This window comes from Mauremys reevesii, linkage group 9 (genome assembly GCF_016161935.1).
Source record: "Mauremys reevesii isolate NIE-2019 linkage group 9, ASM1616193v1, whole genome shotgun sequence".
Classification (NCBI taxonomy): domain Eukaryota; kingdom Metazoa; phylum Chordata; order Testudines; family Geoemydidae; genus Mauremys; species Mauremys reevesii.
This window is the reverse complement of record NC_052631.1, coordinates 43,034,640-43,061,140: the sequence shown is the minus strand read 5'-3', so window position 1 is coordinate 43,061,140 and position 26,501 is coordinate 43,034,640. Positions and strand designations below refer to the sequence as shown.

The 26,501-nt window shown below is 43.9% G+C and overlaps 1 protein-coding gene across 8 annotated transcripts in view; it reads right to left on the bottom strand.

Moving 5' to 3' along the window:
• The window catches only part of LOC120371739 (glypican-5-like), a 627,960-nt gene that overhangs the window by 517,714 nt on the left and 83,745 nt on the right, over window positions 1–26,501 (bottom strand). The window lies entirely within an intron of this gene.

Genomic DNA, 26,501 nt, shown 5'->3' with positions numbered 1-26,501 from the left:
GATGTGCAAACTGTATAGAATGCACGTGCCACAGTGAATGATAACCAGGGACTGTTTTCACACCTTTAGGGGTGACGAATCGGGGAGGAGGGGTCTGAGTGTCTGGTAGTGAGCAACTTAGGGTAGACAGATCTGGGGAGACTCTGGACTGGCGGGGCTCTTGGTATCACCCTGAGAGGAGTAACGAGGCTGGTGGAAGTCAGGGTGATACCTGTGTGCTTGAGGAATGGCTACTGGTGCCAGGGCTCTGAGCCATAACAGGTCTGCATTAAGACACCCAAAGTTACAGGGCTGGTGGTGACAGAACCCCCCACTGGTCTGGGTGAACCCCAAAACATCCACTTCAGCAATTTACAACTATTAATGGGAAGAAAGGAAAGAACCAGCAACATATAAATAAAAAGTCTAATTTAGAGGTAAATGTGATTTACATTTAAACAACCTAAAAAAAAATCATGATTTTTATCCACCCAGGTCATGGTTGATTTAAACAGTCTTAGCCTGTGTCTAAAAGAGGTAAAAGGCAGGCAATGCTGATGGACACTTCAACCACCCAAGAACTTTAGTTCATCCCCTTGGAATGCACTGTTTATGGTCCCTTCTTGCTAATTATACATCGAAAGGGAAACAAAGTTAGTCGTTTTGTGGATATGACAAACATATGCATACATGGCATATCTTTGGCAACCAATCAGAAAGCTCTAATTGTGTCCAGAACTCTATAGTAATTTCACAATACATATGCATGTACTATAGTACAGTAAAGCATATTTTGTTTTTCTTTAGAGTAGATGCCAAGTTATAATTCATTTGCCAGGTGATTTTCCATTCACAAATACCTAGGTGAAGGCAATGCCAAAGAAACTCTCACCTTATTCATTGCCCAGCCAACACCAGTGATCCATATTTTCAAATCTATCCATGAACATGGACACTCTACAGCAGGCACTTGAAGCAACCAGAGAATTTTCACATATGCCATCTCATTTTTTAAGAAATAATCTTTGCATTTGTCATCTACTGTGTTTCACTCTCTCTGAGGGAGGGATTATCAGCCTCCCGGAATTAGTGAATTGGAAGGGACGGACTTGTAGAATTAAATTTCTGTATCAAGTGGTTGGACAGGATACCAAACATCAGAGTCCTGAAGCAGTGCTGTGTGACGAGCATTGAATCTCTAATCATAAAGGAGCAACTTTGCTGGATGGACTGGTCAACCTGGTTCATATGGATGCTGTTCATCTCCTCAAAGCCATATTTTATAAGAACAGCTGAAAATGGGAGCATGTACACTGAGAGGCCAACAGAAATGACAAGGACACACTCAAAGATCACCTAAAAGCCGGCCAAGTCAACCACATGCGCCAACAGATCACAATGGCAGTGGTCCTGTTGGCTGGCAGCTGAAGCCATTGGAAACAGCCAAACAGAAACAGCTAAAGAGAAGCGTGAGCGAAGAAAGCAGACTCTGGCAAAACGTGTGGCCACATCCACCCAATATGTGCACGCATCTGTGGATCCCTTATTGGTTTAGATTCACACATGACAACACGCTGAAATAAACTGATCCTCATATACCACGTCTGCAAAGACCCTTCCCCCGACGCTGGGCCAAGCACAGGTGTCAGCCCTAATAAGGTTGGTAGTTCTATGCCTGTCCATGAATAATGTGGGCAGTATCCCCAAAAGAGAGACCGAGGAACAGCATGAGGGCCAAGGCAGCAGATTAAAGAAGATTTGCTAGTTGGGCCCTGCTTTTCGGATTACCTCTGATTTGGATTTTTTTAAATGGACCATTAAAAATATTTTAATAGGTTTCTGCTTCAGCCTTGATCAAATAACAAAAATCTCAATTAATAGTAATGTTCCCTTGTTTGAGTTATATTGCATAAGCTGTTGTTTAAGATGTTTGTAACCAAAACTGATCTGCAAAGTATTGTGAGCAATGAGCTACTTTTTTTAGGTAGGCATGAAAGAGTCAATTTTTTTTTTAAATTAGTAAATGTCTATTTCACCATACATGTAATAACCAACAAAAAATATTTCTAGTAATGGTAACTGAACTTTATAGATTGGCAAAAAAAAAGAAAAATGCTGCCTGAGAACTTATCAGAATTTGATTAGAGGCCATTTACTTTGCATATTTTGACAAGTGATGTTGACAATGTGTGTTTTAACAGGTAGAAAGCTTTAATTTTTTTAATCTCAGCATCTACTGTCATTAAATAATTGTCTAACCTCCCTGATAAATTTCCTGCAACTGTGAAAATTTGTTAAAAATTTTTTTAAAAAAAGATTTAAAAAACCAATCACCACTGTCCTCCATCACAATGACTAAAAAAAATTAAAAAATAGAATTCCACCAAACCTACTTTGAGGTCATTTTCTTAAATATTTGCTAGGCCCGTCTCTGTGATGGAAAACAACACTATAATAAGAACATTTGGAAGAGGAAACAATGTTTATTTGTTATGGGAAACCTTTGGATGTTTGAACTAAGTCACATCATGGTCTGAAACTCACTGGGAAAATATTATAGAGAACAGATACTTTGGAATGAATGCTTCATTTATTCAAGTGCCTTTATCAAACCCATATGTACTCAAACTTCTTCATTTCAGCTACTGTAAGTGGCAAGTCTCTCACACAAAGCTGAGAGAACACTGCAGAATGAATCTTTCATTATAAGAATTTAGCCCTTTTTTCTTTTAATGACTAATCCAAGAATAGTCTGTGATATTTCCTAATTTGAGCCTTCATTTAGCAAAGTGCTTAAGCAGATGCTCAATTTTAAGCATGTGAGTAGCTGATGCCCGTGGAACTATTCACATGTTTAACTATTCTGCTGTATCAGAACCTTGGTAGCTTTTCTTATTTGTTATCTTAGGGGAAGATAGTTTTCAGCCTATGAATTGCTTGCACACTATTCAATGTGAATATGCATTAGAGTGCTCCATACTCATGCTATGTGATTGGCCATCCACGTCACAATGGATTGCTTTTGCACCTAACCTGAACAAACAGAAGCAGGGGCGGCTCTAGACATTTCACTGCCCCAAGCAGGGGGGCGGCGCTGTCGTCGCGGATGGCGCAGGCGCGGCGTGGTGGACTCCGCAGGCGTGCCTGCGGAGGGTCCGCTGGTCCCGCATGCCTGCGGGAGGTCCACCGGAGCCGCCTGCCGCCCTCCCGGCGACCGGCAGAGCGCCCCCCATGGCATGCTGCCCCAAGCACACGCTTGGCATGCTGGGGCCTGGAGCCGCCCCTGAACAGAAGTGCCTAAAGAATCACTGGGCACTGATATTCTCAGGGAAAGGATGAGGATAATTTCAGGGGCACGGGGAAGAGAGAGCAGAAGATGACTAGGTTTAGGGACTTCTAGAAATTTAAAAACATTTTCCTGTATTGTATTTGGCTCCATACATGGACTCTAGTCATGAAGAATCCCAGGTATTCTGAAAAATCTGAAGAGTGGTGGATTGAATCCAGTGGGCTCTATTTTGTATCAAGCAATTCACTACAGTCATTAACTGCACATACATGCTTGTTCTTAGTGCAAAGGAAGTGGTCATGTACCCTCTGTACAGACCATATTGGTGCAACTCCTCTCTCTTGGGAATATTGTCTTACGGCTGTGCTAAGTAACCCATCCCACACAATGCCATATTTTACGTCCCATGCTATTGAATTTGCAGTCTCCAATTTTCACTCACCACAATCATTGCCAGTCACCAACAATTTAGTAGTCATGTTTGCATTGTCAGTCCCCTTTTCCAAAAGATGCAGTCACTTAACTTTGTGCATCTCCTTTAGCTAACTGCCTGAGGGGCAGAGCTCTGACCAGGGGCTTTAAGGAATTGCTCTCTTAATTGCCATTATCATTTTATATAAAATCAAGCACAAGCATTTAATTAGGATATTGGTCCCCATATATGCAAGCATTCACCACATTTTTGTCACCTGCAATTTAGCAGCAGTGCATACATCCTAGGTACCAGTTGAGAAGGGTGCATTTCTTGCCAATAGCCTGTTCACCAGTAGTTTTAGGATTAATTAGGGCCTCACACTGTGTCAATCTTAAGCAGTGTCATTTGAGTTTATTTTAGTTACCCTCTGTGTGCCCCTGAAAATTATTTAAAATCACAAGCAATAAAAAAGGAGATAGCCAGTAGCATCCTGACAAAACAGTAGTTAAACAAACTGCACTGTGCAGATAACATAAAAGAAATATTGCACCCTTCCTAATCGCCACCCTTCAAGCAGCAATTCCATCTCCAAAAAGCTCCCTTAAAAAGATTTGTGCCCTGATGGGCCCAGGGGGGACGGGGGGATGTAATCCAAAGGAAAGGGACCCCTGCATGAAATACCCTGCCCACTGCTCCATCTTTTATATCAAGGGGCCTATGCATCTGACCCATAGCAGCATGGTTCAGAGAGGGGGGTGGGGAGATCTCACAACTAGAGACATCTCAGGCCACTTAAGACTTTATAGATCAATATCAGCATCATATGTTTCACTCAGAAGCCCACTCATAGCCAGTACAGATTACAAAACAATGGTGTAATACACTCATGGTGGAAAACTCTGCTTAACCAGCAGGCTGCCACATTCTGCTCTCACTTAAGTTGCCAAATGGATGTAAGGTCTAACCCCAAGTAGAGTGTCTTTGGGTAGCTCAATCTAGAGGTGACTTAGTAACAGTCATGGTGGATAGGAGGACCATGTCAGCAAGAAATTCACAAGCTCTAGGTCAGACATATTTGAAAAAACACACATTGGCTACTGCTTGAAAGGTGAGCATCCAGCCATAATGGAATCTAATCGGTTGTGAACATGAGCAACACACCCTCAGAGGGTGGAAATAATTTGTGCCATATTTTCCAATCACTTTCCCCAACATCACCTTTTTTTAATCTGGATTGAGCCTCAGACACTTAACAGCATAAAATTTCCCAAGGGGTTCCCTTCCAAGCAATGGCGACCCGTGGGTGGGAGGCCACGAAGGGTCACATGACCCTCCCCAAAATGCCAGGGAGGAGAGGGGCAGGCAAGGCCAGCAGCTGGGGAAATGAAGGGACAGAGCTTCAGCCGGAAGGGAAGAAGCATGGCCAGAGCCTCTCCTCTTCTGGCGATGCTGCCTGGTGCAGCAGGCAGCATGGCCAGAGGCTGCTTGGGAGAGTGCAACCGCTGCGTGCTGCACCACGGGCTGCGTGCCAGGCAGGCAGCATGGCCGGAGGCTGCTTGGGAGAGTGCAACCACTACGTGCTGCACCACAGGCAGTGTCCCAGGCAGGCAGCATGGCCGGAGGCTGCTTGGGAGAGTGCAGTCACTCTTCTGTGTGCCACACCATGTGCAGCGTCCCAGGTGGCCGGAGGCTACCCAGGAGAGTGCAGTCACTGCACTGTGTGCCGTACCACAGGCAGTGTCCCAGGCAGGCAGCATGGCAGAGACTGCCCGGGACGTGCATTAGTGGCTCCACATGCCAGGGAGACTGGAGCAGAGCCACACCCCCTGCCAGGTAACATGGGATGGGGAGGGGACAGGGAGAGCGCATGTCCCCCAGGCTGGGGATGAGTCACATGGGGGGGCACGTGTGGAGGAGTCATGATGGGGTCATGTTGGAGGGTCACGTGCCCACCTTTAGCTGATGCCCCCTTTGTGTCCCTCCCACTAGTCGCTTCTGCTTCCAGTAATATTACGGCAACCTGTGCTACTCTACCCAGCAAGGGAGACCAGGAAGGATCCTGTCAACACACCTGCAATCCAGTTCCTCAGTTAGCCTGCTATTTATACTGAAGTGTAATGCAACATGCAAATCATCATTCAGAGAGTTAACAATACACCTGAACTCTGATCTCCCATATGACAAGTGCACAGCACTACCATTGGCTTGGCAAGGTTTGAAATTGTACAAAGGAAAGCACTGACACACAGACATAAAAGGATATATATAGGTGACTGACTAGCTCCATTGTTAGCTTGACTGAGATCAAACATTCATCAGATGGATGGCTCTTGAATTGGTCCCTTTTATACAATCAAAGAAGAGGACACTGTTTTTATTCACTTTATAAAACCAAGAACAAGCTAAAATGTAGAACATTCACTGACAGTGCATTTTCAAAGACACTTTGAATTGCCAGACTTTCTAGCATGTGATAGTTGGCTTCCTTCCTTGCAAATGGAAAGAAAGAGTGTGAAAAGAGGTATATTATATGTATTTCATTTTCTTTAAGTTTACATAAAACAAATATCTACTGGAACTCAGAGATGAGTTGACTATCCATCATTATCATGGAACTGTAAAGAACATGGTGCCCTTACGTTCTGTAAACTCAGAATGATTCGCACATTTATCTTTTGTGAGTTCAATATGAGAGATCGCAAAGAAAAGTTTGAGGATCTGACAGATTCTAAGGGTAATTTTGCCGAATTTGTTTTGCAATATTTGTACGGGGAGACTTTGGCAAACCAGTAAAGTGCTTGAAATCACTGTGGCTTATTGTTAAAGGCGGCCTAGTCAGCAAGCTGTAAATTGGCCATTCAGCAATCTCAGCTTGACCAAGGCAGGAGGGGAGGGGGGGTTGGGTGCCACAGAAAGGGGAGCTTGACCCCGCGTCCTTCGTAATAAAAATTGTGTTGAAATTGCTGATACATGCATTTTAAAAGAGTAGGATATGCCCCAGGAATGTCTATTGGGGTCTCAAGGCTGCAGACTCTGGAAAAACCCACCCCTGGTTAATCAATAATCAGAAGAAACGTCTTGCTTGCTTAAAATGCTTACTTAACAAGATTTCTTTAAGGGACATGTCATTCTATTACAAATGTATAAATAAGGGGAAAAAGCTTGAGATAGTGGGACTCATATGGGGACTCTTCAGGATTGGTCTCTCTCTCTGGATGCATCTTGTCTTCCCCACCGGCAGACGGGCTGCTGCTGTGTCACTCGAAAGCCACACTCAGCTTTGGTAATTATCGAGGGTTGGGGTGTTTTACTAATCTTGTTGTGGATGTGTGTAAGTGCTTGAGACTAGTAAAGTTTAGCTTTAAGTGAAAGCACTCTTGTGTTGTCCTGTTTGTGCCAGCCATCTATTGGTCAGACGGCCGTGTCTCCCCTGATCTATTTCCTGACACCTCCTCACACAGAGTAAAAGTTACCAAGAGCATTGGGTTGAAAGAACCCTGGGTAACATTCATCTGATATAGTTGACCCATTTGATAATACAAAAAATAGTTCCTCCTATTTAATGAGCCCTAGAAAGTGATGCTGGGATACAGTACTGTCATAAGGCCAATTTTGCATAAGAGATTTTTAGAAAGAGAACATGAATTTTCAAACCCATGAAAAGATAAGGAATTTCACCTCAGCAATTCAATTTACCACAAATGTTCTAGTTCTGCTGTTGATTAAATTAGTTATTTCACATTGCTAATCATGTCTGTAATTCATCTTTTTTAGACTATATTGTTTGCTCAGTAGGGCCAGATCCTCAGGAGGTGTAAATTGATGTAGCCTCATTGACTACGTCAATGGAGCCATGATGATGATTTATATCAGCTGAGCATCTTCACACATTTAAGGCCAGAAGAGACAGTTATGAGAACATATTCAGACCTGTTCCAGAACACACACTATACAGGAATTACTGGATGAAATTGTATCAAGTCCAATGACTTGCGGTTGAATTAGACCATGCATCTTTTAGATATCTAATCTTGATTTAAAGATTTCAAGTGATAACAACATAAGAATGGCTGTACCGGATCAGACCAAAGGTCCATCTAGCCCAGTATCTGTCTACCGACAGTGGCCAATGCCAGGTGCCCCAGAGGGAGTGAACCTAACAGGCAATGATCAAGTGATCCATCTCCGGCCATCCATCTCCATCCTCTGACGAACAGAGGCTCGGGACACCATTCTTTATCCACTTTCTCAACATCACTCATGATTTTATATACCTCTATCCTATCCCCCCTTAGTCTCCTCTTTTCTAAGATGAAGAGTCCTAGCCTCTTTAATCTTTCCTCATATGGGACCCTCTCCAAATCCCTAATCATTTTAGTTGCCCTTTTCTGAACCTTTTCTAGTGCTAGAATATCTTTTTTGAGGTGAGGAGACCACATCTGTACACAGTATTCAAGATGTGGGCGTACCATGGATTTATATAAGGGCAATAATATATTCTCAGTCTTATTCTCTATCCCCTTTTTAATGATTCCTAACATCCTGTTTGCTTTTTTGACCGCCTCTGCACACTGCGTGGACATCTTCAGAGAACTATCCATGATGACTCCAAGATCTTTTTCCTGACTCGTTGTAGCTAAATTAGCCCCCATCATATTGTATGTATAGTTGGAGTTATGTTTTCCAATGTGCATTACTTTACATTTATCCACATTAAATTTCATTTGCCATTTTGTTGCCCAATCACTTAGTTTTGTGAGATCTTTTTGAAGTTCTTCACAATCTGCTTTGGTCTTAACTATCTTGAGCAGTTTAGTATCATCTGCAAACTTGGCCACCTCACTGTTTACCCTTTTCTCCAGATCATTTATGAATAAATTGAATAGGATTGGTCCTAGGACTGACCCTTGGGGAACACCACTAGTTACCCCTCTCCATTCTGAGAATTTACCATTAATTCCTACCCTTTGTTCCCTGTCTTTTAACCAGTTCTCAATCCATGAAAGGACCTTCCCTTTTATCCCATGACAGCTTAATTTACATAACAGCCTTTGGTGAGGGACCTTGTCAAAGGCTTTCTGGAAATTTAAGTACACTATGTCCACCGGATCCCCCTTGTCCACATGTTTGTTGACCCCTTCAAAGAACTCTAATAGATTAGTAACACACGATTTCCCTTTACAGAAACCATGTTGACTATTGCTCAACAGTGTGTTTTTCTATGTGTCTGACAATTTTATTTTTAACTATTGTTTCGACTAATTTGCCCGGTACCGATGTTAGACTTACCGGTCTGTAATTGCCGGGATCACCTCTAGAGCCCTTTTTAAATATTGGCATTACATTAGCTAACTTCCAGTCATTGGGTACCAAAGCCGATTTAAAGGACAGGTTACAAACCTTAGTTAATAGTTCTGCAACTTCACATTTGAGTTCTTTCAGAACTCTTGGGTGAATGCCATCGGGTCCCGGTGACTTGTTAATGTTGAGTTTATCAATTAATTCCAAAACCTCCTCTAGTGACACTTCAATCTGTGACAGTTCCTCAGATTTGTCACCTACAAAAGCCGGCTCAGGTTTGGGAATCTCCCTAACATCCGCAGCCGTGAAGACTGAAGCAAAGAATCCATTTAGTTTCTCTGCAATGACTTGATCGTCTTTAAGCGCTCCTTTTGTATTTCGATCGTCAAGGGGCCCCACTGGTTGTTTAGCAGGCTTCCTGCTTCTGATGTACTTAAACATTTTGTTATTACCTTTGGAGTTTTTGGCTAGCCGTTCTTCAAACTCCTCTTTGGCTTTTCTTATTACACTCTTGCACTTAAGTTGGCAGTGTTTGTGCTCCTTCCTATTTGCCTCACTAGTGATGGAGAATACACATATAGATACATTATTCCAATGGTTAACTACCCTTGCTGTGTACCTTATTCCCAGTCTGAATTTGTCTTGCTTCAGTTTCCAGACACCGGATCTTATTCTGTCATTGTCTGCATTGAGGCAAAGAGTTTAATTTCAAGGCTTTCTTTTTCAGATGCTTCCTCTAAAATTATCTGTCCATTAAACAGGTCAAAATGTCTTGCAATAGTATCTATTTCTAATTTATTTGTAATCCAATTTCCAGGATGTGATCTCCACCACATCATCTGGCAATAGTCAGGGATAATTTTGGCTTAGACAACTGAAGGCTTGTTTACCCAAACATTTAGTTCCCGGCAAGCCAGGGTGTGAATCTACCCTGCACTAGCCTGCCACAACCCTGCTATCCACATGGACATGCACTAACAGCTCACTAATGCACTTTGATCTACCCTGCCTTGAAACAGGAGTAGATTACAGCACACTAATATTCTGCCACTGGGTCACTGTATGACCATAAACAATTCACCAATTAATCTGCTTTCTGCCTTGATACAGCACTCTAAGAGGCACGCTACGAGTGGGGTGTTATTACTACAATACAGAGAGCTTGAATTCCTTCAGATCACTAATGTTCATTTTTAAATTTAAAATTTGATTGGTTTCCTCAAGGCAATGCTGTTTCATTTATTACACTTGCATCGCATTAAAGCCTGTAATGCCTGGTGCAGGTTTCTCCCTGTGCGACACATGGGGCACGATTACAAAAGGGGCACAGGCCAGGGACTTGTGGCTGAAACCATGTGGCTAGATTCTCACAATGATTTTGCTTCATGCACCTCCCAGCATTTCCAACCCTAAGAACTAACAAGCCTTGCAGCCATTGGCTGAATCTTACCTGTTCCACTGTCCTGAACCCTCTGTGACCCTCAGAGCCCACTGGCACGGGGCCCACCATACTGTAACTTATACCAGGCCTGACACACTCACCCACCCAATCATACTGTTGTCGTAACACACATCTAAGGCATATTGTAAGGTATCATATGGACTTGGTGACATGTTGATCCTGAAAATCATCGTGCTGTGTGTGTACAGATTGTGTACCAAGTGTTATAGATATGGGCTGGAAATAGGTCATTAAAATGTGTTTACGAGGCAGTGCATATACCCAGCCTGCCCTAGACAAAGGAATGGGGATTCACCTTCTTACCACCTTGATTACAGGCACAGGACAATCAAAGTACATTTACATATAAGGTAAACAAAGCCATCAAGCTAACAAGCAGCTGCTTGGTGAGCAACCCAGGGGACAAGTCTGCACCCCAGGAATCCCTCCTGGCTCAAGGTAGACACAATGGACTTTGGGTAATATGAAGTGAGCAAAAAGACATTTTAGTTATCCATCACTTCAGGTGCTGTTCCTTATGTTCCTTGCGAGCCTGTGAAAGTTGGAGTTTTTGGCCGCAAGGGCATGAGCTGCTGCTAACTTGCTGAACGTGCGAGGTGGTTTCAGGCAAAGATATAACTTGCCAGAGTAAAGTTTTAACCACTAGAAAGCATGTTATGATTTTGTTTGTAATCGTACCTGTCTTTTCCTCTTGCTTAGTATCACTTAAATCTGTGTTCACTGTTAATAAACTTATCCTTGTTTAATTACAAAACCATCTCAGTACTGCATATAAAACTGAAGTTAATGTGTGCCCTGTCTCTTTGGAAGCAGCTAACTTAATTTCTGTGAGTGCCACAGTAAGAGGGACTGGACACTGCAGAGCGAACTGAGGTTCACTGCATGTTACCTGCAAGGCCAGGTTTAGACTGGCAGAGTCTCAAGGAGATTAGTGGTGAAGCAGACAGACTGGTGTGGCAGGGAGGTGGAACACAGTCTAAATCGCCAGCAAAGCTCACATCTGCTGCAGTAGAAGGACAACACAGCGGCTTATAATTCTGGGTGTCTTGAGCAGAATGTCACACCCTGTGCTGGTTCAGGAAGTTACAGAGATGGTGTCAATGCAGGCACCATTTGACATTAATGTAGAGTGACTGCTCCTTGATTCCAGCCTCCTTTCTACTGGCCTCACCACATCTCTGTCATTGTCTAACTTGCTCTTAAAAATCTCAAAATACCAGTCAGGGCTGGTCTAGATAACACTTAGTCCTGCCATGAGTGCAGGGGACTCAAGGTCCCTTCCAATTCTACAATTCTATAGCTTACCAAGCTCACCATTTATTTTTGCAAAGAGTTTAATTGCAGCTATGTATTGGGGGAATTATACCATACAGCCACCTTGCCCTCCTCACACTTCTTCATTAGGATTATCAGTTGCATTTCCCTTCTAATCCACGCAATGGATAGGAAAGGCCCAAGACTGACCACATGCTGTAATTCCATGTACCACATGCTGTATTCCATGTATGTAAACATGACAATTGCCATTTTGGCAGACACTGGGGACTAAGCAGAGGACCTCCACAGCTGAAAGTATGAGTCCCTACAGCTTGAGCTAGTGAGCCAGATTCTCAAACAGAGCCATATCGTGGTGGGTTTAGTGGTTACCCTCTGGGAACTAGACTGAAATATTGCCATTTTGCATAGGCCATCAAAAAGCCATCATATGGGAATGTATTTAGGTCACTATCTAGCTCGGCTGTATTTGAATCGGCAGCCTAGAGATTAAGTGCCTCTATTTTCAAAAGTGACCAGTGACTCTGGATGCCCAACTTTGAGAAAACTTTAAAAAGACCTGATTTCCAGATAGGGCTGTGCGCCTGCCTTCTGCAAATCAGAAGTCAAAGTGTCACACAGGCTCAGCATCTAGAAATTGAAATATTCAAAATCACTAGTCATTTGTAAAGCTTTGACATAAATCTCTCACTACTAACATCATGGGCCATTCTATCTCCCAGCACAGATATTTGTTTGTAAAGTTTTAAGTCTGTACATGCATTATGTTAGTGACCCAGGCATATTAACACAGAATTTTGTATTAATTTAAAATCCATTTAAAGTTCATTAGTAAATGCTGGCTTCCCCCTAAGGACAACCTCTCCTGTTGCAGTCACACTGAAGTAGTACAGTTTTCTCTGCCACCTACACCACTGCTGACAACAGGGCTTCTAGAAAAACTTACTTACTGACACTGAAGAGAGTCAACTGTTATACTTCTCTCTCAGTCTTAAAAAGGAGATTGTTTGGAAGCTCATGGAGGCAGGTAGAAGGAGGGATGATTTTGTGGTTATGGCACCGGGCTAGGACTCAGATGATCCGGATCCAATTCTCAACAGTATCACAGACCTCCCCTGGCAAATCACTTAATATCTCTGTGGTCTTTATCTGTAAAATGGGGGAAATTCTTCCTTTGTTTTGCCTACGTGTACCCCGATTCTGCAAATACTTAGTGGCATACTTAGATTTAAAATTAAGCACATGCTTTGTGTTTGCAAAAACAGACTGTCAACTCTCTGGGGTAAGCACTGCTTCTTATTGTATGTATGTACAGCACCTAGCACAATGTGGGTTTGTAATGGCATGGCAGACACCTCTTGCAAGCGCTCTTTTCTGGTTGGGTGTGTCTGCAGTCCTTAAACAGTCCCAGCCCTGGTATTGGACAATACCCCCCAAGGGCTTACTCCCTGGAGGCAATGGTTTCATCCTCTCTGGGCCCTTCTAGCCCCAGCACTACAGCTGGACCACTAAGTAGTCCAAATCCCCTTCTGGGGATTTAATGGCTGTTCAATTGTAGGCCACTTCCCCAGTGGCCTGTGTGGGGGGAGAGGGGGAACCCGGGCCCTCCCACTACTCAGGTCGCAGCCCTGGGACCCTAAGAATAGCAGACACTGTCCCTTTAATGAAACTGCTTTCAGTTTCCTGGGCCAATCCCCTGTGGCCCCAGCCTTCATCAGTGCTTCACTCTTACCTAAGGGCTCTTCTATTTGCTGGCCCAGCAACCAGCCAGGAGCTTTTCTTTGCTCCCCTGGTCCCTGCCAGCACTGAGCTGTCTGTGGTGCTGCAGTTCCTTTTGGCCAGCCAGGAGCAAAAACTGCACTTCTCTGGCTCCAACAAGGAACTGAACATGTTATGCAATGAAGCTCCTTTTTATACTAGCCTGCAACGCTCTGATTAGCTAGCCCCTTGCAGCCTCCCCGATTGGCTGCTTTCCTGCACAGTCTCTCTAGACCACTTGGAGGACACAGCTCTACTGCTCCTTTCCTGGGAGGGGTGTGGCAGGACCTTGAGGCCTCCAACAGGGGGGCTCTGGGCCTAGTCTACTTTGTGGGTAGTACAGATAAATAAATAATTTATATTTGCATAGTTTACAATGCCAAGCATATTTGAAAACTCAATATATAGCTATAGATATATAGAGATATAAATCACATTCCAGAACCAGATTTTTACTACCATTAGAAGCTTCCCTACACAACAGGATATTTCCATGTCAACTGTAACACATGTACCATGGAACTATGGATAAGAGTGTTTCTGAATTACTGTTTTCTCTGCTTACAGAGCAGTATCAAAAGGCAGATATTGTTTAGAAAAGGTAATGGTACTTGATAAAAGAAGCCAGGTTGAGCCATCTGCCACACATTGATTATTTCAAAGAATTCATTTGGTGTTGTTCAGATTACTAAGAGGGTGACTAGTGGCTATTCTATCAATATTTCATTGTCATTCCTTTAGATCTGATGTTATTTCATACTTCCCAATAACTTTTCAAATAAGGACCTGATCCTGATGAGATTTAGATATGCTTATGTTTACATACAGAATAGCCCCACTGAGAACAATGGAGCCACTCACAGTGCATAGTTAAGCATGTGCTGAAGTCTGTACAAGATCAAAGCATTAGTCACTACACTATTAGAGACTTTTACCAGAGAAAAAAAATACAATATTTGGAAACTTAATTTCTGCCTACTGAACAGTTCAAATAGAACCCTATAAATCCTGTGATGGTCTTGCTGAATTGGTGACACCTGGCAATCAAAGAATTCAGCCCTACATTGCTTTAAGAGAACATTTTGATATATTCAGTACATAGCTCTGTGTGTATGTCTCTGTATCTACAATCCTTGCTACCTGATTCCACTTTCTGGTACAGGATAATACTATTACCTGCTTCCTGTCAACAACTAGGCTAATCAATCACCACCACCAGACTGATAATTCACAAATCCTGTGTTCTGAAAACCACATACTAAAATGGTAAAATCATTGCAAATTCTTGTAGATATTATATCCACTCAGTTAATGGCTTCATGCAGTTTATCTGCTGGTCAAATCTGAATAGAAACCAAAAGATAGGTTACTTTGACAAATGTGCTAAAAAGTGATCATATATCAAAGATCTTTTTGAGCTGGAACCCAATCGGAATTAAACTGCATATAATGCAAAACACTTTCATCCAAATATGTTAAATTCAAATGAAAAGGAATTAATTTCTCTGTGCCAATACAGTTCACACACTCTTCTATTGCTAATTTTTGTTTTCATTTTTTTTAAATTGTTAACATATTAAATCTGGGATTTTCAACTTTCCTGAGATCTGAAAAAATACAAGTTTAACCCAGTGGTGTTACAGAACAGGCTTGCTACACATCTAAAACACTAATCCTGCAAACATTTACTCATGCTTTAAGATTTCAAGTTGTCCATGGGACTACATATGTGTTTAATGTTGAGCATCTATTAAAATGTTTGCATGCTTGAGTTCTATGTTTGTGAAGAGGCACATTAACCCAGTATTATATTCATTTATTCACATTACCCATTTATTAAAAAGAAATGTAAATCTCAATTTTTTTGTAAACGCTTGGGGTTGGAATTACAGGTTAATGACAAAACTTCTACTAACTTAAAAAAGAGAGAGGAGGACTAGGCCCTAAATAAATGCAGAGTACAACATGAACTCCTACAGGGGTGGGGTCATTCTATGTGACAACCCAGGGCTGCCTCTTTTTTTTTTTTTTTTTTTTTAAAGAAAGGTTGTTCAAAAACTGTTAGTCCCTTAAAGGCTACTGGAATTACTGTGCAAGGCAAGTGCTTTCCTTGTGCACTCTCTCTGCACTTGATCAATACTGTATGTGACTTGGTTAGAAGCTATAGCTTTTAAGGACAGCAGCTTTCCAAATGTATGTGTACAATTGATAATCTCTGCTAAATCTTAGACATCTCTTAGGGATTGTAATGCAATCCCTATCACTCCAGTAGTACTTGCTTTCACATGAGAAGGTGCGCACTTGGAAAACACTGGCAGAGACTGTCTATCAATGTCTTTAAGAATTCATCCATAATTACTCATCTACTGATCAATTAGGCCTGCAGAAGGATGGTATATTACTTCAGCTCCTTTCCCCTGTACATTTATGCATTTTCATTGTCCTTTTCCTGCCTGACTGGTTCATCACTATTGTCCTAATCAGAAAGCACTGAAGTACTATCACAGAAAGCTAAGAAGTATGATGCAGAAGTCATTTATTTTAATAAAATCATCTCAATGGCTCATTACTCTTTGGATTCTTTGATTTCAGACTTTTTGCTTTCAGACTTTTCACCACATAATTTAAATAATACATGTAGAGTGAAGAACAGTTCAAGTTCCACAGGTTTTAAAAACAGAAACTTGGGAACAAAAAGAATTATACTGTGGCACTACACCTCATATTCTTCATAGAAATATTGTTATGATATGAATACGGCATAACTCAGATGTTTTATGCAAGATGGTTCATGTAAGATATCATTGGAAAGGTTATGTTTTACTGAATATGATTATCCTATTTGTATACACACATGATGTCACAGTGTGGCTTCAAGCCATCCTGAGGCACAACCGATGTGATCTTTGTGGCATGACAGATTCAGGAGATGTGCAGAAAGCAACACCAGAAACTATTCATGGCATTCATCAACCTAACCAAGGCCTTTGACTATCAACCATGATGCCTTATGGAAGGTGTTGTGTAGGTTTGGCTGTCCACAGAAATGCATTTCCATCATCAGACTGCTCCATGATGGGATGAGTGCCACCATTTTGTGCAAAGGGCTCAGAGACCGAACGATTCACCATTCACACCCGTGTCAAGCAGGGCTGTGTCACTACTGCAACACTCTTCTCCATGTACCTTGCCATGATCCTGATTCTCATTCGCAACCACCTTCCTGACAGAATCAGGATTGAATATCATATGAATGGCCAACTCCTCAATCTTCGACATCTCCAAACAAAATCAAAGATCATGAAAATAGGCATCACTGACCTTCAGAATGCAGATGACTGTCCTCCTTGTGCACGCACACACTCACACCCCCCTGCAAAGCACCCTACATTTTTTTTGCAGATGCCTATCACAGCCTGGGTCTCTTTCTCAACATTGGGAAAACCAAGGTACTCTACCCACCCTCACCTGCACAAACTACTCTTCATACTGCACAAATCACCATCAGCAGAGAACCCCTGGAAAATGTGGACCATTTTCTGTACCTTGGCAGCCACCTCTCCCAAACAGCCAGCATTGACACAGAAATTGAATACAGGATCTGCTGTGCTAGCACATCTTTTGGAAGACTATTCAAATGAGTCAATGACAGGGATCTACAAACTGGTACCAAGATCGTGGTTTACAAGCCAGTTGTCATCCTCACCCTTCTCTATGGGTGTGAGACCTGGGTAACCTACAGACGACATCTCAAGCAGCTGGAGTGGTTCCAGCAGCGCTGCCTCAGGAGGATTCTCAGGTTCAGCTGGGAAGATCAACGCACTAACATCAGCATTATCTCTGCAGCCAACATCAGCAGTACAGAAGTGCAGGTCATGAAATACCAACTCTGCTGGACTGGCCATTGCGTATGTATGCCTGACACTCGCCTCCCGAAGCAAGTACTCTTCTCTAAGACAGGAAAGAAGGGTGAGTGGCGGGCAGCAGAAGCGTTTCAAAGACATACCGAAAGTACATCTTAAAAAGGGAGGTATCAACCCAACAAACTGGGAGGACTTGGCACAGAACAGAACACTGTGGCGCCACACCATACACCAAGCCACAGCTCACTTTGAGGAGAACAGATGTGCTCATGAGACAGAGAAGCGACCAAGGAGGAAAGAAAGGGCACAACACTCCAGCCAACAATTATGTTTCCTCCAAGATTATACCTGTCACTTCTGTGGGAAAATCTACAGGGCAAAAATTGGGCTCCTCAGCCACTTAAAAACTCTGGAGTCTGCCAATGAACCCCCTTGGCAGATGTCATCCTCATATTGAGGGACAGCCGAAGATACAGGTATCATTTCTGTATGTGAAGTTAGGAATATTGATTACATAACAATTACAGTTGTGGTTACACCTGGGAAATGCCCCCAGACACTATTCAATCAGCCTGGATGAGCCATTAGGAAAGACAATGGGTCTTTGAATATGCTGATCTCTCATCTTCCCAGCGCTCCTTCCTGTGGACATTAAAAATAAAATTGTCTCATGGCTGCTTTAACACGGCGAGGTTGTGTGATAATGTCACCTGGTACAGAGTACCCCTTGGACACTGCTGGTATTTTTCCACTGGAAACAAAGGATTCCCGCCTTATGTAAATCCTATTTAAGGTTGGGAAGTGAGTCAATCAGGGGTCTGCCTCCCTGCCAAAGAAGGAAGATTGCTGAAAACACCTGAAGAAGCAAAGAAACTAAGCTGGAGGAAAGGCAAGGGCTGAGTCCAGGCTGAGACGGGGTCTACCCCATGAAGAGAAATACCTGGAACTCTGAGCTGCAGAAACTCTGCAACTTGCCTAAAATAACATTTAGGTTGAGAAATTACTATGTGTAACCTGTTTTTTAGTGCATTAAACTTAGTTTGCGTGTTTTGTTTTATTTGCTCAGTAATCTGCTTTGTTCTGTTTGCTATCCCTTATAATCACTTAACATTTACCTTTTGTAGTTAGTAAACTTATTTTTTGTTCATTTCAAAACCCAGTTTGTGCAATTCATATCGGGGGGGGGGGGGCAAAAAGCCGTGCATATCTCCCTCCACATTGAAGAAAGGGGCGATTTTTATGAGCTTGTGCTGTACAGATCTCTCTTTACAGCCCAAAGGAGGTGTGCACATGAGTGCTGGGTAAATCCCTGAGCTGAATCCTCCCACACAGAGCTGATTTCACTCTGTGTCTGCAGCTGGCCATGGCCTTACGTGTGTGTGTGTGTGTGTGTGTGTGTGTGTGTGTGTGTGTGTTCGTTCGACATAAGGCTTGAGGACCTAGCACAGCAAGGACAGGGTGAAGAAGACCAGGCTGGTGGAATGGGTGGGCTCAGTGGGACCCCAGCATATCAGGTGGCACCCCGGATGGGAAGGGGTCCAACCTGTCACACGTATCAACTCAGAACAATGATCCATTTACATCAGTCTCCTGTCTCTGTGTCCAGACAGTCTGAGAGTGGCCAGTACCAACTGCTTTAGAAAAATGTGTAGGAAACCCTGCAGCAAACAATTACACAATAAGCTACCCACAGGAGAACCCCTATCAATTAGAAATTTGTTAACTCTTAAAAATTAGAGTCCTGACTAATATAACTGAGGCTGTTCTCATTCACTATAGAAAATGTCAAATCCTTACTTGACTGTACTAAGCTCCTGGCCATCATGATATCTTGTGGCAGTGAATCCCACAGGTTAACTATTTTGTGAAAAAAGTATTTCCTTTTGTTCTGTTTTAAATTAGCTGCTTTTCAATATCATTGAACAACCCCTTATCTTAGTATCATGAGGAAAGGGAAATAATTTTCACAAACAATATAAAATATTGAACTCTTTAAAAATGAAAATGCCAGACTACGTAGTTCATTTTGTGTTAAACTCCAAGTCCTAGCTACTTGTCAGTAATAGCTCAAAGAATAATCATGCTTATACTCTGAATCCAACACTGAGAGAGTAAAAGGAAAATAACTTAACTTGTAATTTTCTGTGCATGCTAATATAAACTCCATTAGTGTCAGTGTTAGTTCTAGGGCTGGTCAAAAACTTTATGCTGATTTTTTTGGGGCGGGGGGGCGGTCAGAAAAATCGGGTTTGCAACTAAACAAAAATTTTCTTCAAGATGTCTGCTATCCTTGACAATTTTTGATTTTTTGTTGGAAAACCAAGAACCCAAAAGCCAAAAATATCCATGTTTTCAGCTGAAATGTTTTGGTTTGGGGCCAATGTGGAGGCCACTCCCCCCCCCCCAACCAGTTTGGCTTTTGACTTTTTAGTCTATTAATAAAAGTTTCAATCTTCCATGGAAATGGCCCCCAATTATGTTACCAGCTCTCGTTAAAGTGCTTTAAGTTATTCTCTAAACTAATCCCCCTCCTCCTCTCCTCTCCCCTCCAAAAACAAACAAACAAAAACCCCTCACACATAGGTAACATTGGGGGTTTCTAATATGCAGACACTTATGATTTTCTAAGCACAATCATAACATCATAGAGTAAATAAGTAGGGAATAATACAAACCTATAGTTCTCTGTTCAATGAAACAATTTATTGCAATGGAGAAATGTGGAAATAATGTTTATTCAATGCTCAGTCCTGCATTCTTTGCTTTCCCCATTGACTTTAGAGAGTGTTCTCGGTGCATGGCCAGGCACCCTACAAAAGCCACCTCTCACAGTCCACCCAGTCACCAAGAATGAGTTTGACAGACAACCCTTTCAAGATACAGAATCCATCTTCACCATAGGCGTAGAGTCCTGGGCATGAGCAAGGACCGTTAGTAGTGCCCAGTCATGTTGGGAAGTTATGTTGCAATGACTACTCCACTAGCGGTTCAATATTAGGGTGAGATAAACCACTTTTTTTTTTTTTTTTAAACTCAGGACCTTTTGCAGGATTTAAACTACAGGGTGAGCAGTAAGTGGGATAGCACAGCATCTTGAAACAAGCTCTGTGTTTTAATGTGATCTCCTGCCTGTTCAATTTGCTAATTAGTTTGCTCTCAGGATCAGATTTAGTGCTGCACAGGCAAGTCTAATTGCCTGACCTCTGCTTTCCTACTTCACAGTATTACCAAGAATGGCCCTACGACCACAGGCAGGGAATAGTTAGCAGAAAGACAAAAAGAGAAAAATTAATACCCTGTAATTCTTCTTCACTGAATATATTATTCCAAACAGGATCCTGATCTGAGTTCCTCAGTGCAAGTTTGGCAAAACTCCCTCAGCTCAAATATTTTTGGCCCTTGAGGGGGGCAGTAACAGAAAAAAGTGTGATACTACTGGATACTGCATACTGGCTGTATTGAAGGGTATAAATATTGCCCTCCAAATATTCCAGTAAGTGTCTTTGGTTGTGAGGTAGGCAATGTTCATAGGAGGGTATGTACAATAGTCTGATTGAATGATTCATTGAGACTTACGAGCATAAGGGCCTGCCACAGCAGAATTGGAGCCCTAGCAAATAGTGTTAGAGTCAATAATAAAACTGGTTTGGGCTTCTCTACATGATACATACAGCTTGTGATGACAACGGGTACTGGTGACTGTAGTCAGCTTAGGAAAGTTTGTCCAGAAAGTGCTTCCTTTTATACATTTTCTATTTTCAACTCTTTTGAAATGCTCATCAAAATATAAAAATAAAAAGAGACACCAATAAAGAGATTCTGCCCCTTTACTCTTTGAGCAACCTGACTGAAAATGAGTAAGACGATTTATGGAGTAAAGTACTAATCAATATGAGTAAGGGGAGTCAGACTTTGACCCCAAGTGTAAGAAGGAAAGTATAGAGGCATACCAGGACTGACAGTGTCCCTTACTACTCTGATATGTTGAAGGGCCATTACAGTTGTAACAAAGACATTATCAGTCCTTGTGAGGTCAAATATTTAACATTTTATCATGGCACTACAGGTTAAAATGGCCAAAATTAACTTACCGCTCTCTAAATAGGGTTTGTTCCTAGCAGCATTAAATAAAGTCATTTTGTGACAAATTGTCTTTTTCTACTGTAACAAAGCATCTGAAAGCTTAATCTGTCCACCAAACCCACAGTTTATGTAGTCAAGTAAATGCATTTATCTTGTTTTAGGAATAGTCTACTGAAAAGCTCTTGGCTTAATCTATCAATCAGCTTCAAAAGATAAACTCATACAATATTGCTAACCTCATCCAAATCCCAAATCCCACCTTGTACTTCTGAACATGTTTGAACATGGCAATAAACTAAGGGTATGTCTACACTACAAGACTATTTCGAATCAACTTAATTCGAATTTGTGGAATCGACCTTATGAAGTCGAAGTTGTGTATCCACACTAAATACACTAGTTCGACTGTGTGAGTCCACAGTAACGGGGCCAGTGTCGACTTTGGAAGTGGTGCACTGTGGGAAGCTATCCCACAGTTCCCGCACTCCCCGCTGCCCATTGGAATTCTGGGATTTCCCCCCAATGCATGCTGGGGGGAAAAATGTGTCGAGGGTGGTTTTGGGTAACTGTCATCATTGAACCGTCAATCATGCCCTCCCTCCCTCCCTCCCTGAAAGCGCCTGCGGGCAATCTGTTTGTGCACTTTTCTGCTCAGTGACAGCGCGGGCGCCACAGCACTTTGAGCATGGATCCCGCTGCAGTTATGGCTGTTGTCAACTCCTCGCACCTTATCGTCCACCTATTCCACAGTCAGCTGCTGAGAAATAGGGCTACTTTTCAATGGTGCTGCGAGCACTGGTGGACCATGGGGGACGTTTTACCAACATCAATGTCGGGTGGCCAGGCAAAGTTCATGACGTCCGTGTTTTCAGGAACTCTGGTCTGTTTAGACGCCTGCAGGAAGGTAGTTTCTTCCCAGACCACAAAATAAGTCTTGGGGATGTGCAGATGCCTATAGTGATCGTCGGGGACCCAGCCTACCCGTTAATGCCCTGGCTTGTGAAGCTCTGTGCAGGCGCCTTGCACAGCGACAAGGAACTCTTCAAGTACCAGCAAGCAGTGAGCAGCGTGACCTGTGACTGTTCAGTTTCTTTACAGAGAAGCTGAACCTGCCCGTTTCTTTACCAAGTGACTGTTGACTATCATCTGCAGTTACATACCCCGCCCACCCCGCTTCCCCAACTTCCAACACACGTTTAAAAATAAAATACATGTTCCACTGTAACTTTACAAAGGTTTCTTTATTGATGATTTTGCGTTACAGGGTTGAAACTGGGACACGGACTGTGCTGGGTAGGGTGTGCAGTGATGTAAAGACCGCCTGTAAACTCGAGGAATGACAGGCTCCTGCTCCCAGAGCAGTCTGCAGTGCCGGACTGGATGTTTCAACGGAGCCTGCCATCCCTCCTTTTTGGGACTCTGTGTGCGGGGGCTATGTGGCCTTTTGGCGGGGGAGGACGGATACAGATTCCTCTGCTGCGTGGCTCTGTGGTCCAGGACAGGGACCGTTGCATGAGATCTGTAACCCCCCTCCCCCGCTACAAAGTCACGTACCCCCCCCCCCACACAGAACCTGCAAACCACCTCCCATACCGACCAGGGTGCGTACTGACTGCAGTGTGTGTGTGACCTGCTGCTGATCCTGCCCCCATGTCTGTACCCTGGTAAAGGTGATTGTCCTATCAAATTACCAACCCCCTTCCCCCCCTTCAAACACAGTCTCCTCTAAAAGAACATGACGGAAACAGTAATTAACAGAAAAGTATTTTTTATTATCAACAAGACAGTTAGGGGATGAAACTGGGATGGGGGCTTGGGTGAGGCGGGAAGGAAAGGACTTCTCAAAATTTAGGGTGTGAGAGCTTTTGGGTACTTGGCCACTCTGCTGGGGTGCAGTGACAGTTTACACGGCCTCTGGCGCCCCTCCTTCTGGTTATTTTGGGTGAGGGGGGTATGGGACTTTGTGGCGGGGGAGGGCAGTTGCAGATACACTGCAGGGGGGCTCTGTCCTCCTGCCTGAGGTCCTGCAGAACATGCACAAGGTGCAGGAGCATGTCCGTTTGCTCCCTCATTAGTCCAAGACGCGTTTGAGTCGCCTGCTTGTCTTCCTCATGCCACCTCTCCTCCCATTCGCTGTGTGAGTGCTGGTACAGAGAGAGGGTCTCCCTCCACTGGCTCTGCTGGTCCGCCTCGTCTCGGGAGCACCCCATAAGTTCAGCGAACATCTCGTCCCGTGTCTTTTTCTTTCGCCGCCTAATCTTTGCCAGCCTCTGTGAGGGGGATGCTGTGGCAGGTCTGGAGACAGTCGAAGCTGTGTGATGGGAAAAAGGGAGTGAATTCCTTGCAAAGATAAATTTTTGCGAACAATGAACACAGTGTAGTCTGTCTCTGTGAATTCTGGGTTGAGATCCCAGTGCCTGATGGGGCAAAAACCATTTTCGCGGGTGGTTCTGGGTAAATGTCGTCAGTCATCCCTTCCTCCGGGAAAGCTACAGCAGACAATCATTTCAAGCCCATTTTCCCTGGATTGCCCTGGCAGATGCCACAGCGTGGAAACCATGGAGCCTGTTTTGCCTTTTGTGCCTGTCACCGTATGTGTACTAGATGCCGCTGACAGAGGCGGTCCAGCAGCGCTACACAGCAGCATGCTTTTGTTTTTGCATGACAGCAGAGATGGTTACCAGCCATACTGTACCATCTACCCATACCATAAATTGGTAGTAAGATGGGCATGGTTACCAGTCCTTTTGCACTGCACCATTTGCTGCTGTCATAAGTGCCCCTGGCTGCTCTTAGCCAGGGGCGCAAAACCCAAAATTGGGAATGACTCCCTGAGTCAATCCCTCCTTTTTGGTATCTAAAAATAGAATCAGTCCTGTCTAGAATATGGGCAAGTGTACTAGAGAACCACTGTATCAGAGAACCAGAGAGCACAGCTGCTCTGTGTCAGATCCTGCATAGATTATGAACTGTATGCTATTCACAGGGGGTGCTCCTGCAACAACCCCACCTGTTCATTCCATTCTTCCCCAGCCTTCCTGGGCTACCATAGCATTGTCCCCCCACTTGTGTGATAAAGTAATAAAGAATGCAGGAATAAGACACAGTGACTTGTTAGTGAGAAATGAGTCGAAGGCAGCCTCCAGTTGCTATGATAGTCCAGATAGGACATTAAGGAGTGTGGAGGAGAGGAGCCCAGCATCCTGCTGCTAGTCTAGGGGCAATTGAATCTTTTCTTTACACATGAAGGGTGGGGGATGATGAAGCTCAGCCCCCTGTTGCTATGATGACGATGGTTACCAGCCATACTGCACCATCTACTATGAAAAATTAGGTTCACCTGACACTGGGGGACCTGACAGATGGTAGTCGGCATGGTTACCAGTCCTTCTGCACTGCCCCATGTGCCAATAGGCTGATGATGAGGACGGATACCAGCCATATTGTACCATCAGCCATCCATAGCGTGGGGGGAGCAAGGATGTTGGTGTTGAGTGCTGCACCATCGCGTCTATCTGCAGCATTCAGTAAAGATAGGGTGACATGTAAAAGAGTCAACAGAGGATTGTTTTTTGCCTTTCACTTCTGGGGGTGGGTGGGGGGCTGCGTAAATTGCCTAGCTATGCCCTGACCCACCGCGGACACTGTTTTTGACCCTAGAAGCATTTGGAGCTCAGCCAAGAATGCAAATGCTTTTCGGAGACAGCAGGAACTGTGGGATACCTTGCGTCCTCAGTCCCCCCTCCCTCCATGAGCGTCCATTTGATTCTTTGGCTTTCCGTTACGCTCGTCACGCAGCAGCGTGCTGAGTCTCTGCTATGCCGTCTGTCCGGAGATTTTTTTAAAATACTTTGGACCAGGCATAACATTACAGTAATTCCCCTAATTAGATGCAGGAGTCTCCGAGCGAGATCACCCTGAGGATGGTCACTGAAGGAGATAGAGAGCGCATGCTGCGTGAAAGCCAGCACAAACCAGGGCCCTATGCAGCCGTGCTCGGGGAGGCAATGCTCCCTGAGTACCTCATGAAAGCCTCGTGCGGAAAAGTGTGCTACCACGGAGCACCCAATAAGGCAGCTCTCCCCAGGAACCTCCTGCGGAGGCTTTTCGATTACCTCCAGGAGAGCTTCGTGGAGATCTCCCAGGAGGATTTCTGTTCTATCCCCATATATAGAGAGACCTCCTTTTCACATACTTCAGATTCCTGTTATATTAAGAATAAAAGTTTACATGGTTAAAGCACTTACCGACTGCTCCTTCCCCTGATTCAGGATCCGGGTTAATGGCCAGGGACGGTTGGTAGGGGATCTCCGTGACGGTGATGAAGAGATCCTGGCTGTCGGGGAAACCAGCGTTGTAAGCGCTGTCGCCTGCCTCGTCCTCCACAAACCCTTCCTCATCTTCCCCGTCCGCGAACATCGCCGAGGAACTGGCCGTCGACACTGTCCCATCATCAGAGTCCATGGTCACTGGTGGGGCAGTGGTGGCAGGCTCCGTAGCATCTGTTTGTCGCTTTGATTTTTTGGTAGCCTTGTCTGGGGTCCTTGATTTTCACGCGGCGCTGCGTTGCATCCCGGCTGTATCCTCTGTCTCTCATGGCTTTGGAGACCTTCTCGTAGGTCTTTGCATTCCGTTTTTTGGAGCGCAGCTCCGAAAGCACAGACTCCTCGCCCCACACACCGATCAGATCCAAGAGTTCCCGGTCAGTCTATGCTGGGTCCCTCTTTCTATTCAGAGATTACATGAACTCCTCTGCTGGAGAGCTCTGCATCGCTGCCAGTGCTGCTGAGCTCACCCCGATGTCCAATCACGAAATGAGATTCTAACTGTCCAGACAGGAAAAGGAATTCAAATTTTCCCGGGACTTTTCCTGTGTGGCTGGTCAGAGCATCCAAGCTCGGACTGCTGTCCAGAGCGTCAACAGAGTGGTGCAGTGTGGGATAGCTCCCGGAGCTAGTAAGTTCAATTTGCATCCACACCTAGCCTAATTCGACATAGCCATGTCGAATTTAGCGCTACTCCCCTTGTCGGGGTGGAGTACCGAATTCGAACTAAAGAGCCCTCTAGGTCGAATTA